The 16336-nt window shown below is 39.1% G+C and overlaps 1 pseudogene; it reads left to right on the plus strand.

Annotated features, from left to right (window-relative positions):
- Positions 1-10418, plus strand: part of LOC109673971 (uncharacterized) — a 12002-nt pseudogene extending 1584 nt beyond the window's left edge.
- Positions 10419-16336: the final 5918 nt, after the last annotated feature.

The raw sequence follows: 16336 nt of genomic DNA on the forward strand, positions 1-16336 counted from the left end.
GTGGTTTGGGGAGTTTAGCTTAAATTCGCTTTAGGATGAGGGTTCCCTTTTGTTCTGGACACCTGTACACTTAATCATTGTCAGTTGAGCCCAGAGATATCAAGGCTGGCTTGTTAATTAAATTTGATTCATTATGATGTAAATGTCTGAGCATATTTGTGTGTGTGTGTCTGTGTGTCTGTGTGTAACTGGGGTTTGAACTCAGGGCTTCACACTTGCAAAGCAGGGCTCTACCTCTTAAGCCACACCTCCAGTCCTCTCAGCATACCTTTAAACAAAGAATGGATTTCACCTTTAAGACAAGTGTCCATCCTTGAGTAAATACTTTTTTTATGATCAAAGGAGTCATTTTACTAAATGCCCTCCCCCACCCCACCCCCACAAGGATAAGTGCCTTTCTTTACAATGTCCTTGGTCAGTTCCCAGAGTGTGGTAATCATTTGGACTGGTTGGCAAGGTCATAGAGAAAGAGTTGCTTTTTTACAATATGTTGCAGTTTAGTGTGAAACTTAAAGCAAAGAAAGTAGTACCTGTGCTGTTTTGATCAGCTATTTATTAATATGATACTTATCTCTACATCCTAACTCCTGTTTCCCATGCTTCATTTTCCCTGCTCTATCCTACATGAAATCTTGAACATATTCAATAATTTCTTCAAGCATTCTTACATAGGAAAAGTTTCCTTGAACATTTTTAGTTCAAATATCAGTCTTAGTAGTAAAAAGTACCTTGACAAATAAAAATATTGTTGGCAGAGTGGCTCAAGCATAAGAGTGCTTGCCTAGCAAGCATGAAACCCTGAGTTCAAACCCCAGTGCCACCAAAAAATAAATAAATAAAAATGTTTAGTATACTAATCAATACTTCACTTAAAGCAAGAGAAAAGAAAGATTCTTCCACTTTTCTCTTTCTGCTTCTTCACCTCCAAGTACCAAATATGTTTACCTCTCAACTATTGGTTGTTGACATAATGTAGTTATATAAATTATTTTTATTCAAAGCCATGTACATTTATTAAGTTTTTATCAAGAATACAATTGATTTTCTTTGTACTTCTTACTACTTTTTAACTTTATTAGCATATATTAGTTGTATGGAGGGGCTTCATTGTGACATTATGTATGTGCTTACAATGTATCAGAATTAGATTCATCCCCCTCCATCTTTCTCCCTCATACTCCCTGTCCCCCTTAGAATAATTTCTACAGGTTGCCTGTTATACTTTTTAGAAGTACTTCAACAGGTGTGCTAAATGTTCATGGATGACTGTTTTCAGTTATTCAAGCATCCAATTAGTCTATCTGTGGTTCCAATTGGGCTGTACAGATGTCCTGAAACTTACCTTCAGTGTTTTCTGAAATTCAGCTAATAATTACTTAAGTTCCTTTTCCAATAGGTTCCTTAAGATGCATGTGTTAAACATAAGTTTTAAGTTCTTTTATGTCTGAAAATGTTCTTATTCTACCCTCAAACTTTGCCTAGATTCAATTTTTGACATCATCACCTCATGGTTTTCCAGGAGTTTGTGCTAGCAAGGTGAATGTCAGTTCATGGGTCTGTAGGTCCAGGTCCACTAATTTTTCTTTCTCTGTTTACCCCACAGTCTTCTCTACTTCAGATATTTTGTTCTGTTTTCTGGAAGTTTTAGTTAGGGAAAGAACATTTCAAGGTTGGGCATGGTGGCTCATGCCTGTAATCCTAGCCACTCAGGAGGCAGAGATCAGGAAGATCAGTTTTAAGACTGACCCAAGCAATAAAGTTCAAGATACCTCATCTCGACCAATGAGTGGGTATGGTGGTTCATGCCTGCCATCCCAGCTAAGTGGGGGAGCACAGATAGGAGCATGACCATCCAGCCCAGCCATGGCATAAAGTGAGACCCTATCCCAAAATTAACCAATACAAAAATGGCTAATGAAGGGACTCATGTGGTAGAGTGCCTGCCTAGCAAGCACAAAGCCAAGTTGAAACCCCAGTACCAGCAGAAAAGAAGAACACTTCATGAGTTGTACCACTAAATTTGTTTTCTCTCCTATTTTCTCTTTTTACAGAAGGAAATTTGTATGACTGCATATTTTATTTGATCTCATCCAATCATTTCTAAGTTCCACAAGTGCTTCTATGGATTCAGTGGTGAAACTGGGCCTTGAACTCAGGCTTACACTTGCTAGGCAGGCACTGTACCACTCCAGCCACTCTGCCAGCCCTGTTTTGGTGTTAAGTATTTTCAAGATAGGGTCTCTTGAACTATTTGCCTGGTCTGATTTTAAACCATGATCCTCCTCACCTCTGCCTCCTGAGTAGCTAGGACTACAGGTGAGAGCCCCCGGCACCCAGCTATGGACTCAATTTTTACTTCTTCATAGCTTTCTGTTCTTATTTACGGATGTAGACATCCATGGCTCTAGTGTTAGAATACCTGCCTAGCAAGCACAAGCTCTGAGTTCAAACCCTGGTACTGCCAAAAAAAAAAAAAGGCTTTTTATCTTTTGTGTTCAAATCAAATTCTTCCTTTAAAAATATTTGAATTTAAAAAAAATAAAAATGTTTGAATTATTCTCTCTCCACTACCATCACTATTTTTTTTTTTTTGCGGTACTGGGGTTCAAAATCAGGACCTTGAATCATGCCCCATATCCCTTTTTGCTTTAGTTATTTTTTTAAATATGGTCTGGTTTTATGCCTAGGCTGACCTTGTACCATGATTCTCCTATTTAGGCTTCCCACATAAGTAGGATGATAGGTGTGAGCCACCATAGTCAGCTTTTATTGGTTGAGATAGGGTTTCAAGAACTTTTTGTCTAGGCTGGCCTTGGCTGGCCTCCATCCTCCCAATTTCTGCCTCCTGAGTAGCTCAGACTATAGTTATGAGCCACCAGGCCCAGCTTTTATTTTTTTGAGATAGGGTCTCACTATGTAGCCCAGCCTGGCCTTGAAGAACTTGTCAGGAGGATCCTCCTGACTCAGCCTTCCACGTGCTGGGATTACAGGTGTGAGCCACCATGGCATGCTGTTCTCTTCCTTTTATATTGGATACTTTACCTGAAATGTGTGGTAATCCTTATCTCTATTCATGGAGCAAACTTCTCAGCTTCAGAGCTAGTCCTTTCCCTGGAAGACTGCTCAAGATCTGTTCCCGTTCTTTGGTTTCTCCATAGAGAACAGCACCAGTCTCCTTTGCTATTAATGCATGGGACCTGGATGAGGAAAGAGCTCAGAGAGAACTTCTGTCCTCTTCAGTGTGATTTTTCATCTGATCTGCCTTTGTCTTTGTCCTGTCTTTTTTTGTGCTGGTTTACATCTTCACATATCAATCTAGCCAGAGATCAACTCCCCACCACCACTCCCCACTTAGTATATTATATATGTAAGAGAGGAAAGGTAAAGAGTGAGCAACCAGTTTATGTTCAAGCTTTCAACCAAAGCATTCTCCAGTGTTCATATTTTCCTATCATACTGTCAACGTTTGGATGTGTGTGTGTGTGTATTTAGTATGGATGTATTTGTTGTTGTCAGGAGGCACTGGGGTTTGAACTCAGGCCTTCACACTTGCTAGGCAGGCAGACTACCACTTGAGCATGCCTGTAGCCCCATATTTGTCTATATATTTTAATGCTCCACACGAGAGTACTTGTATTCATGACATCTTTCATGACATTGATATTATTGAAAAATACTGACCAGTTACCTTGTAAAATATCCTTCAATTTGTGTTTGTCTAATGTTTCCTTACAATTGGATTCACACGTTCTGGGTGCTTTGCAAGTATATGAGGTACACAGTGTGTTTTCCTTTTTAGGACATCACATTAGGAAGTGGCTAATGTAGGCGCTGCTGTCCAGGCCTACCTCCTGTACGATGACCGAGTTCTCCTTTATAGTTATTGTTTTGTGGGAAAATATCTTGAAACCATATAAATGTCCTGTTCCTCATCAAACTTTTCCCCACTAGCTTGGGCACTTACTTATGGTCTTGACTGTGATGGTTGGGACACTGTGATTTTCTAATTATTTTTCTTCTTCAATTTATTAGTTGGCATTCTACTTTAAGAGTTTTCCTTTCTTACTCATTTCTTCAATCTCATTATGTGTGCATGGATTTTTAATTATTCAGTGAGGTATAGTTCATTTCTTTCATTTTGATACTGGGGTTATCCAAGATTTTGGTGTGGAGCCCCTGTAAACTAGATATTGTGCCCTTTTGATAGGTCCTGGTCACTATACTATTCCTTACGTTATGGCATGAAAACATGTTGCAAGCTCATTGTGGAAAAGCAAGGTAAGTTTGGAAAGCAAGATGGTATCCTGAAATAAGGCTGAAGAAACAGGGAGGGATCACGTTTTTTCATTTACACAGGTCAGATGGAGGATTTTACAGTTAAATAGTAGTAAACTGTCATATTTAAAAAAATCAGTATTTCTTATTATTTAAATGTGCAGAATATATTGAATATGCAGAGTGGAATTTGGAAGAAGACTAAGGAGACTTCTGAAGGAGTTCATGTAAGAAATGATGACAGCTTGTAGAAAGGATAAAGAGGTTTCTTAGAGACACCTGTTTTAAGGAGGGATGTGGCTCAGTGGTAGAATATGTGCTGAGCATGCACATGACCCTTGTTTTCGTCCCCAGCCTCCAGAAGAAGAAGAAGAAGGGGAAGGGGAAGGAGAAGGAGGAGGAGGAGAAGCAGGAGAAGGAGGAAGAGAGGAAGAAGAAATAATAGCAGCCACTGCCTGGTACAGTGGTACATGCCTGTAATCCCAACTACTAGGGAGGCTGAGGCAGGAGGATTGCTTGAAACCTAGATTTATAAATTAGCCTGGCCAATGTTACAAAACCTGATAATTTAATGCAATGAGAGAGCTACAGCAAATATGTAAAAAGCTTGTCATCATTTGAATCATACAGGATATAGAAATTTCTTAATATATTTTTTTACATTTTAAAACTCATAAAAAAGAAGTATGCTTATAAGTTTTTACATTAAAATATAAATTAATTACACTATCCTGCTATCTCAAAGGAAGCAGAAGAAATTATTTTTCAATGTTAAAAAACAAATTCAAGACTTAAATCTCTGAGTAAATAATATGGTGGTGTGCACTTGTAATCCCAGCACTTGGGAGACTGAGGCAAGTTGAATCACAAGTTTAGGCCAGCCTGAGCTACATAGCGAGACCCTGACTTGAAAACAAGCAAACGAAACTCAAGGTAAATAAAGAAACAGAGAACAAATTTTAGCAATGGGGTCTGAGGACTAAGGGAAAGGGAGAGGTTTTTGTCTTGGAGGCCAAGATAATATAAAGATACAGCAGAAAATATTTGCTATAGTTCATTGAGGTAACTACCAAAAGTTGCTCATATAAATTTGTGGCACAGATAAAATTAAGTATAATAAGGAAATTCCTACTGCAGTGAGTAAGTAGGAATTTTTGAAGAAAAAGCCAAGAGTTTATCTTACATCAGAGGTATGTGATTCAAAATTCAAAAAATATAAAAATGTTTGTAGTCAAATGTATAATCTACTTCCTCTCCCCCTGGCCATCTATATCCTTTCCCCCAGAGAACTACACAATTTCTAGATTCTTAGAGATCCATTTAAAGATATATTTACAATCAAAACCCATACATGTATATTTGCCATACATACTGTGACATTCTATAAACACTGCTGTATCCTGTCTACTTTGAAACACACGTCCAGAAATGTCCTATACTACTAAATGTATATAACTATTTTTCAGTGTGGAAATGAAATTATTTTTGCAGTTTAGAAATATAGTTAAATAAAAAGGTTCAACATTGGTGAAAGGAAACATGATACTTTTTTTTACCTATTCCCATATTTCTGGAGTTGGCTTAATTTTTGTGTTCTCTAAGAAGTTTTTTAAGTAATCAGAGTTCTATTAATTACCTTTTTTTCTTAAACTGGTGTCAGTTTTTTGTTTTGTAACCAGAGTCCTAGGCGAGAGGGCCAATTCTGGTGGTTCCAGTAGGTCACCTACCCTAACACAACAGTCCAGTAGTAGTGAAGATCAGAGAAAGGAGATTTCTAATGGTACCAGCTACTGGAGAGAAGAGAGTAAGCATTTCAAGCCACCTTCTAGTACCGACATGAGCTTGAGATTTAAGTAGAGGACAGTTGGGTCAGGTAAGTGAGAGGCATGTATAATTAAGCAGGTAACTACTCAGGTATTTTAATGTCTAGGAAATACATTTTGTTCTTTTTTTAGTCATAAAATGTTTCCTATTCCTTTCCCTGACATGTCTCCTTACTGTCTTTTCACCTGACCCTGTTTTCTAGTTCAGGACTGGCCCGATCAAGGCTACCTGGCAAGTGCTGTCATTTAGAACTCATTTTTTTCCTCCAGGAAAAAAAAAAACTGTCTGACTAGAACTTTACACCCCAGGAGGAGGAAAGCAAGTTTTTGTCAAGGCAGAAGACCCAGGAATATTTGCCAAATGAACACCACAATGCCAGCAGGCAGGAAAGGGATGGATGGAGGGCAGGGTTTTCCATCAGGAAACCCCTCAGTGCAGGCCCCCCCATTTACCTGGCACCAAGAGCTGACAGCTCCACTGGGCAGTTGTAGCATGAAGAAAGTGAACAAGGAAAATGTCCTTGTGAAACCAGAAAACACCTGCAGTGGCTTTTAGGAGACGGTAGGAATTTGGTACTACCTTTTCTGGAATTCAGTGTTCAGGTAGACTGAGGCCAGATTGCCATGATGTAAGCGCACAAGTGTGGGAGAAATACAAATGGAGGTTAGGAGAAAGCTCTAACAGGAAATTAGAGGCCTTTGTCTCAAGAATCCAGGCCAAGCCACTCTGGTCTTCTCTGAAGTAACAAGGGCAGGCAGAGGGAGGGTAGCCCTTTGTTCCCTGCATTCTGTTGACCATCCCTGACCTCTAGAGCTAGGGCACCCTGGGGAATGCTACAGCTTAGAACAAAGCCCTGGCCCCAGGTAGGCCTGTGGGAAGTTGATTGCCCATAAAGAAGGAGTACCCATTCAGGTAGGGAGGCTCTTCATGGCCAGTTCCTCCAAGGCTAGGGCCAGGTGAGGCAGGCTAGAGTTAGGTAAAATTTGGGACTCAGAAAATATGACTTAATATTACATTTCAGATTGACTGTGGCTGGCTCAAGGATGGCTTGGACTGTCCTCACCTGGGCCAGGGAACCACCCATGTCCCACGCTAGTCATTATTAGATGAGAATCACCTGGTTCTTCCCTTCCCCTATGTTAGCATAAGTTTTAAAAGCACCTGACCCCATCATGCTCCCTTTCGCATTTCCCTCCCCTAACTTTTCATAAACTCCATTTACCCCCACGTGTCCCGCTATGGATTCTTCCATAGGACACAAAGAATTTGGAAGTCTTCTGATCACAGAATGCACTGTTGTCGTTAAAACAGGGACCTGAGAGCCAGAGTATTTTGACATCAACCAAAAGGGAGTAGAAGGGACAGCCAGTGCCACCTCTCCTCCTCACCCCACCTATAATCTGGAGTGTGTGCCACCACTTCCCCCAGAGTCCCACCTCCTTTGCTCTGTGCCCTCATGGAGGGATATACTGGTCACAATACCAAAGAATTTTCAGTTGATACCAGCACTTTGCAACTCTGAGCTCTTTATGGCATTTTGTTCAATGGATTTCATTTTTGTCCCCAACTGATCCCATCCCCCACCACCATGCGCTGATCTGAGATCTACAAAGGTGCAGAGCGGGAACGTGTCACATCATGAGCGCGGTCAGGAAGCTTTGTGGTGGGAGGTCTGACGACTTTCATACTAAATGGAGGAGGAGCCCTCCCTTCCCTCGGCTTCCTGGAATTTGTGAGTGGGTCACTGGCTAGAAAACGTATCACAATAGCTGCCAGGATTGCTAAGCAACCTGTTCCCAAAGATTTGGTGGACAGGAGCCCTCCCTGCCAGTGGGCACAGAACATGGCGCCTTGCTCCCTTGTGGAGAATGCGGGCCTGAGATCTGAGGATGTGAAAGAAGCCGGAGATCATAGAAATGTTCACAGTACAGAGAGTCTGGCTGTGGAGCCAGCGTTGCCCTGGCATCCCCGCCTAGGGCCTGAGTGGAGTATAGGTCTGTGAGTGTCCCTGGAGTTTTTTCTGGACCACCAAAAATGAGATGGCCTGCATGCCTCCTGGCTGCTTTGCTTCCAGAGGGACTTCAGCATTTGGAGCAGAGCCTGTAGAAGAGAAACTGCCTGTGTGTGCACAGATGCATACATGGTGTGTTTGAGGATGGGTGGAGCTTGTACCCAAAACCTGGTCCCCAGTTCTTCCCCTGACCTGGTAATCCCTGTGTATCTGTGGTTGACTGGGGCACCTTGTGTGAGTTTTCCTTGGGTTCTGTTAAAATGTGCACAGTTGCTTGGGATCCTCAGGTATACAGGAAGCTGTACCCATCCTGAAATATCTTTCCAAGCACAAGAACTCAGAGAAACTTGGCTTGCAAGCTCATTTTTAAATTATAGAAAGGTATAAAAACAGGTCAAAGTAGATAGCTCTGTGTCTAATCACTCCTTCCTCTAGTGTTGCCCTCATGACAGTGCAAGGAAATCAAGAAGAAAGTGACTTTGGGTGACACTACTCACTGGACTGCAAACCATAGGGCAGAATTGCCATTCTTTCACCAAGGCCCTTGCCAGTCAGGTGTACCCCCTGAGACATGCCCCCAGCCCAGGAGCAACTATTTTGGACAAATACATATATAAATGTACATTAAATTATCCATATTATCTTCTTGAGTGGTGCTGACCGCTGCTGCTTAGATCCTATATAAGCTGATTACAGAAAGACATCAATAGGAAGTATATTTTATTGTGAGTTTACAAGAATTATGGTGAACAGTTAAATTTCTAGTGTCATAAGACTGAAGACCATTTATGAAAATCCTGCTACATAACAGAAAAAACTGTATGGATTTTCAAAGTAAATAGTTCTCGTGATACTGCTTCATTGGGGAAGAAGTGCTGGCGACTCAAAATATTTGTCTTTGCTGGGTGCAAAGTGAGTCTGCATCTCAAACATACTCAACACACACATACACAAGGAAGGGCTGGTGGAGTGGCTCAAGTGGTAAAGTCCCTACCTAGCAAGTGTGAAGCCCTGAGTTCAAATACCAGTCCCATCAAAAATAAATAAGAAAATAAAGGTAACACCAATGAACAAGCATGCTAAAAGATGAAAATAGTATCATATTTTCTGCCAAGTCAACTGAAGAGAAAAACAATTGGATGGCAGTGTTGATATCTTTTCAGTACCAAAATACAATGGAAAGGTTGCTTGGTGTGACGATGCTGCAGTAAGGAGGAGGAGCAGATGACACTGCGTAGTGCTGATGGGTACAGATTTGCAGAGCCTGACTCTGGAGAGAATGTTACATTGAAGAACTTTTTGTGTGGACAAAAGAAGACAAATTAATAGTCCTAGTCTACTGAAAATGATTTGACACACCACTAATTTCACTCTGTGGTTTGAAAAATGTAGATACTGAAAAGTTAGAACAAACAGTAGCTGTGGCGAGGTGAATAATTGAGATTCTGCAAGTATTTCAAGAGTTGAACAACCTCAACAGTGTCCTTGAAGTTGTTAGTGCTACGAATTCTCACTTGTTTACAGACTAGAGCACACATCTGAGCAAATACCAAATCAACAAAAGAAAATTTTAATGAAAAAAATGAGTGAATATCATTATAAGAAATATTTGGTAAAACTCAGGTCTATTAATCCACCATGGATTTTAAAGAAATCCACCTTTCTTTGAAATTCATCTCACTAATATCTTGAAATCAGAAGGCAACCCTGAGATCCAAAAAAGACATGGAAAAGAGCTTATAAACATTAGGAAAAGAAGGAAAGTAGCAGAAATAACAGGAGATATCCAGTAGTACCAAAAGAAGCCTTATTGTTTATGAGTAGAAGTAGATATCCAAAGGTCCTTTGAAAACTTGAGCCTAATGGGAAATGGCATGGAGAAAGAATTTACAGATTATCTTTTCAACAAATCCCTAGAAATAAAACCAAGAAATCCTAAGCCTTTCCCAAGATGTCAAAAGAAATACAGCTATCCCCTAAAATCTCCTGGTGTTTGTCCATCAAACCCAAGACTGGGTACCATGAGGCATCCCACACCTCTGCCAAGCAAAATTAGCTATAGTAGGATCCCTTAAAGTGAAACACAGAATACAGCATCTGCACCAAATTCTCCAGGAACGTCACGAACACCTCCTGCTTCTGGTGCTTCCAGTATTACAGATGTTTGCAGCATGCACGATTCTGATCATTCAAGCCCTTTTTCACTCAAGCATTCACTTGGGTCTTTATCCAAGTTATACTGCCTCACGGCCCAAGGTTTGCTTCAGTATCATCTGTAAGCAAAGGCACTGATTAAGTGCCTGTCCCTCCTCCCATTTCTCCATGGAGACAACCAAAATCTGCCCCAGAGGAATCTTCACCATCTAAGATTAGTGTAAGCACTTGGACTGCCCCATAGTCATTCCTCCTAGATAACCCACATTGAAAGCCTATTCACCATGATATTCAATACCAGAACAGACCTCTGTCTCAAACCTCCCTGAAATCCCTCCCTTATTACCACCTAGAGAATAGGTGACCTGATGTTTCCTCAAGCTCACCACAACATCGTCACCCTCCCCCTTTGGGCAAAAAGAGTGACTATGGCAATGCCTTCTTTTCAAACAGTTCTTCCCCCTTTACATTCTACTTGGTCAACCCCCTTCTCCACACAGTACAAGAAGGCATCTGCCATCACCATCATTGACAGAAAAAGTGCACCTCCCTTCCACAGCTGGGGTCCCCTTGTACGTTTCTGGAGGGAGTTTAGCGTATGTTGAGAAGTACTTTGTTGTCATGAAGGAACAGGCAGCCCAGTACCACAGTCCTGTTACAGATTATTACAATGAATCGAATAGGTACTGAGACTTCAAAAAAGTACCATGACACAGAAGGACTTGGATTGAGGTAACATCCAGCTTAATTGTTGCCCCCCTCACTTCAATGGTACTTTCCTAGAATGGGGACAGGCCCTTGTGTGGCCCCAATGTACCAAAGAAATATTGGCTGGAGGGACCCTGAAGGATCCCAGTTCTGGGGTGAGGAACCGAAGGGATGGGAGCAAAGAAGTTAACGTTCCTAAAACTCACGAGACTTTCTGTAAAAACTGTAGCAAAGCACCAATCTCACAAGGTGACACAGGACAAGAAGGGCAAGGATTCTCTATGTGCCCAGGGGAACCAGTGTTAGGACAGGAAGCACAGTGGCTATGGTAAGCAGACCAAGCTTATATTCCAGAAAAATCTAAAACTACAAAGAAAACTGTGCTGACTGTATTGAGCCCAACTGCAGATCTAAGAGAACACTGGCTGTAAGAGATGCAAGCATTTTGAACTGGGAGGAGAGAAGAAGAGAAAGCGGCAAGTGATCCAGTTCTAAGCTCCAACTTTTGTTTTGTTACGATGAAAATAAAACTATGAGGTCAATTTTTAAAAAAAGTACCAAGCAGTTCTTTTGTGGTCGTTATTGAGAATAATTAATACCAATTTTAAGAACATTCCCTATCTACTCCCTCACGCCCTCCCCAAAAAAAGTGATGGTACTGCTTTCAACAGAAGTTTTGTGTCACTGACGTGATGGAAGAACTTTTTAAAAAATTTAACTGTAAATTTGTGTTACATTTAGGAAGGAGATTGTTAATTATGCTAGATTGTCACTTTACTCTCCCTCTCCCACAAAGGTTTACTGGTTATACATGTCCTTGCTTGTAGCTGTCCCTCTGACTATACTATGGAAACACAGGCACTCAAGGTGATGGGGATCACTGTCACCATTCCTGTTTTCCTAATAGCCGAGAAGTCAGTGGGATCACTGTCACCATTCCTGTTTTCCTAATAGTCGAGAAGTCAGCATGCCTAGAATTACCTGGCATTGCTTAAATCATGTGCATACAGTGAATGTTATATAATATACCAGCCAGATCTGTTTTACTTTAATTGAATAAAGGTACAAATACTTTGTTTGGCTGACATATATTAAATTATGATAAACAAAAAAAATTAAAAGCCTGTTAATGTGCAACCAGTGGTTGATTCCCTTTAGTAAAAAAATATTCTCCTCAGTAACACTGAGACCAAGTATCAAATACCCAGAAATTACCTAACAATTGCAAGGAAACACGAACATAGGAAACTTGGATTATACCCAGAGTTTTAAACATTTCAACATAAATTAATTAAATTTAACATTAAATTTAAATTCAACATTAAATTAATGTGTACTCCTTTCTGTTTTTAATTTGAAACTAAAAAATATTCCAGATGGAGTATTTTAGAATCAAAAGTCATGGAACAGTGGATAAGCAAAAGTAACCAGGAACATCCTACAAAATTAAGGTAATTCGGGGAGTGGGGCCTGGATTTACCAGGAATCAAAACATTTTGCAAGCCTATATCTTAAAAAAAGATTACAATGCAGGAAAAGACTGGCATATCAACAGAACAAAACCACAGATCTAAGGCTGAAGATGTGGCTCGAGTGGCAGAGAGCTTGCCTAGCAAGCTCAAGCCCTAGACTGAGAGAGAAACAGGAGAGAGACAGAGAGAGAAAGACAGAGAAACAGATCTAAACACATACAGGACAAAGATGGTTAAGTAAGTCTAAGGTGCTGAGACAACTCAGGAGCCATCCATGAAAAATAACATTGCATCCTTGCCTAACTCAGTTCACACCCAAAACTCTAATTAATCAATATTTAAGTTTTAAAATAACCATAAAAGAGAGAGATTAGCTGGGCATGGTGATACATGCCTGTAATCCCACTCTCAGGAGGTTGAGGCAGATGGTTTACAAGTTCAAGGCTACATAATGAGACTATTTTTTTTTTAAAGAGGGAATGGGGTTTTAAAAAATGTATCAGAGTGGGAAGGATGAATTATAAAACATAAGAGCAAAACGTGCTATGTAAGCACAAACTGATTATAACACAAGAGCAAATTTCTAAATAGCAAACACACATACACACACATACACATACACGTGTGTGCGCGCACACACAAAGCAAAAGAAGATAAACCAAAATCTTAGGGGGAAGTTAATATTCCTCATATTTAGAAGCCTTATTTAAAAAGTAGAAAAATACCAATCACTCAGCAGAAAATGACATTAAAAGACATTTCACAGCTGGCCCTGGTGATGCATGCCTGTAATTCCAGCACTTGGGAGGTTGAGGCAGGAGGATCCTGAGTTTGACACCATCCTGGGCTATATAGCAAAACCTTGTCTAAAAAACAAAAAAGACCTTTCACAGAAAATATGAGAAGCATTTTAAAATAGGAAAACATGTAGTAGAAAAAAAGTAAATTACAAAAAGTTTAAAATGAATGTTGAAAGTATAAAAACATATTCCATTTAACAGAACGGCAAAATGCAGTTCTAAACAAACAATTTTGGCAAAGCTATGGGAAAAACAGGCACTCTACTACACTATAGAAGAGAATGTAAAACAATAAAACTAAACAAAGGAAATTTGGCCTTTTTGAGAATGCACATATGCACTAATCCAGCAAAAACACCCAGCTCAGGGATGTATGTTTAATGTATACCTGCATATAGATTCCACGTAACATACATCAGGGTAGTCAACTCATTTTTATTTCGAAGCCTACAAAACATTTATGTACCTCAATAAGGGAGTGACTCGATTAAGTGTGGTGCAGACCACATGACAACATCACACAGACAGAACACCGATGAGGTTCTGCCCTTCTCCCCAGTGCTGTTCTGTTCTACGCTTTCTCTTTCAGGAATCTCATTTTCTATACTGGGATGCCCTCAGAGGAATAACAGTGTCCAAGAACTTGTAAAATTTTGTTACTTCTTGTTAGCTAAAGATTACCCTGGTATCTATCAAACGTTCGTTTCACTCAAAGATTATATAAAATTTTGCTTCTCAATGTTTGCTTCTTACGTATTTTTTTCTGCAAAGCTTGTATTTTAAAACTCCCTAGCTTGAGATAGATGATTTTCTCACTGATTTCAGCTTCCTGCAAAGTTTTTACTTTAAAAGATCATTTGTATTATGATGTTTTCTTTTAATCATTGGTTATTCAGAAGTCATTTATATTTCCAAACATGTAGAGAGACTTGTAGTCATATAGGAAAAGATACTTTATATAATTTCAATCATTTGACGTTTGCTCAGACTTCAAGAGAAGATAAATCATCTTACATAAGAGTGTTTTGTAAATTGGAATAGTCTAGAAATGTCCACTATGTCAGATTTTTAATTTTTTTGGCAGTACTGGGGTTTGAACTCAGGCCTATACTTAGCACTCTATCATGAGCCACGCCTTTGGTCCTCATATTATTTTGGCAGTACTGGGGTTTGAACTCAGGACCTCACGCTTGTCAGGGAGGCACTCTACCACTTAAGCCATTCCACCAGCCCCAGTGCTCAGATTTTTAAATTTTAAAGTACTATTCAAATGTTCTAGTCTCTGATTTTTTTCTCCCTGCGAGAAGTATGTTAAAATCCAACTCTGATTATACAAATGTATAATCTTTGCAGTTCTAGTAACTTTTTCTTTTTATCTATGGAGGCCATGTTAAGTTAGATACAAATACACATTCAGATCCTCCTAATGAATTAAATCTTTTTTTCAGTAAATTTTTGTTTTGTTTTTCTTTGTTCTTAAAATCTTTCCTTGAGAGAGTTCTTTGGCTAATGTTTCATTATTGTGTTAATTAGCTTTCTGTGGTTGTGATAGAATACCTGAGATAAATTAACTTAAATGGAAGAATGATTTATTTTGCCTCAGTTTCACGGGCTTCAATCCATAGTCAGCTGGCTCCATTGCTTTTGGGCCTGTGGCAAGGCAGAAACATCACAGAAGAGGAAGCACAGGAAGGGCCTGAGGACAAGATATACCCAGAAGGTACACTCCCAGTGACCTACTTCCTGTAAGCAGCCCCCCCCCATGCCCATTCAGCTATGAACTAATCAACGGTTTAACCCATTGATAAATTCAGTGTGCTCATGATCTAAACAGTGCCACCAGCTGGTGACTAAGCAACATACACCAGCCTTCTTGGGGGAGTACTTCATAATCAAACCACAACAGCATCCCTCTTCTCTACTCTTTAATTTCAACACTTTTTTCACTTTATTTCCTGATATGTGGCTTGTAAACACATAGCATTTTATTTGAATAAGAAAAATAGCCTTTTAACTATAACAATCAATATTCACTTTTTGGAGATACTAATCGACTTTATGTCTCCCATCCTTTGTAATTTCCTTTTAACCTGCAAATTCTGCATTCATTTTCTGTATTCACTTGCCTTCCAATTTTAATTGATTAGTGGTCATTTTAGTAACCTTCATAAAAGGTACCAGCATGTCACAGAAAGCTTGAGATGCCATCCTTGCCTATTTTTCTTGGCAAAGGTTATTTAGCCTTGTAGAAAGAATCGACAAACTTTTTATGGTGCTAATCTGTTCCTTCATAATTTCCTTGGTAAATACTACCCCATATTTTTAAAAGGTAATTTAGAAATTTTTCTATTTTTTTGATGAGGGCATGACTCTTATTCAAACTTTGTACAGGTTGATGAATCAATTAAAAATTTTTAAGTAATTTTATAAAATGTGTACTGCAGATCTTTCAAATTTAGTTCAAATAATACCGAACAAATTATTTGTAATATTAAAATTTACTGCCTGAAAAATTTCTGCTTTCCTATTTGAATTGTTGCACTTTTTTTGTATTAGTCATACCTGGTGAAATCTAGCCTATATAACAGCTTGTTTGACAAATCCAGCTCATTAATTTTTTTATGTAACACTTTTAAATAAATCAATAAATTAGTTTTACATAATGCATTCTGGTGTTGACTCTGGATTCATTGCTCTTCTGCTTGAATGTTTTCTATATTTATCCAAATAAGCCAACTGCAGGTTTTATTATTTACAACTCATATTGAAATAGGTTGTCATTTCAAATTCCATTTTTCACCTAACCTAAGAGTTATTTATATATGGTGGTAATTATGAATTGCAAAGGTTTTCCTAATTTCATCAGTTGTTAGTATCCAATTGTCCTGAGTTATTTTAAGCAAGTGCAAAATGCTTTTGGAAATCTGCTATAGATGTCACTTCTCATGTCACCTTTACTCTAAAAAAATTATTTAATCATTATAATACCTTTCCACAGTGAAATTTCTAGTTCAACTTAAATAAGTTTAAATAAATATTTTCTCATAGTTGTTACAATTTTAAAAATTAAAATTCTAACAATTTTAATTTCA

Source organism: Castor canadensis, chromosome 16 (assembly GCF_047511655.1).
Source record: "Castor canadensis chromosome 16, mCasCan1.hap1v2, whole genome shotgun sequence".
NCBI classification, from domain to species: domain Eukaryota; kingdom Metazoa; phylum Chordata; class Mammalia; order Rodentia; family Castoridae; genus Castor; species Castor canadensis.